At 42.8% G+C, this 533-nt stretch overlaps 1 protein-coding gene across 1 annotated transcript in view; it reads right to left on the bottom strand.

Moving 5' to 3' along the window:
* Window positions 1–533, bottom strand: part of LOC119585081 — a gene marked incomplete in the record, with an annotated part of 22,863 nt that overhangs the window by 1,502 nt on the left and 20,828 nt on the right.

Below are 533 nucleotides of genomic sequence, written 5' to 3'. Positions count from 1 at the left end.
TGCGAGTTTGACCTCATTTTCTTGGATCTCCGCCAATATCACTAATACCTGTGACGTCATAATTCAAGTGGCATCCATATTGCACGTTTTACTAAGTCATCATGAGCGGTTAACTCCTCTATAAATACACAGAAAAAAAAGTTTAAAGCCCATAGAAACCTATTTCACCTACATGATTTAACGTTCGGCAACGCGCAAATGACTGGTACGTAATATGGGTATGAACGACCATTACTGATAAAATATATTCACGAATCCCCTCCCCCTTTAAACATCTTAATTTTTCTTTGTCCCCTTTTCTCCATTTCAGCGACGCAAGGGACCGAACTTTATGCCGAGGCTATAGTGTACCTTGGCCCTATGCCAGCGAGACGTAAATAGCTCATCACTCTGGCATACGGCGGGCGATGGAGCAGCTACACAGACCCGATATATAAGGTCATTTTAGGTCATTTGATGGAAGGTGTTTTGTTGGTACAGGAGTGAAACAGGTTAGGGACCGTGTTGGGCGGAAGAATATGGAATAAACTACG

This window comes from Penaeus monodon, chromosome 19 (assembly GCF_015228065.2).
Source record: "Penaeus monodon isolate SGIC_2016 chromosome 19, NSTDA_Pmon_1, whole genome shotgun sequence".
In the NCBI taxonomy this organism is placed as follows: domain Eukaryota; kingdom Metazoa; phylum Arthropoda; class Malacostraca; order Decapoda; family Penaeidae; genus Penaeus; species Penaeus monodon.
Note: the sequence above shows the minus strand (reverse complement) of the source record. Positions and strands in the feature narration are given on the sequence as shown.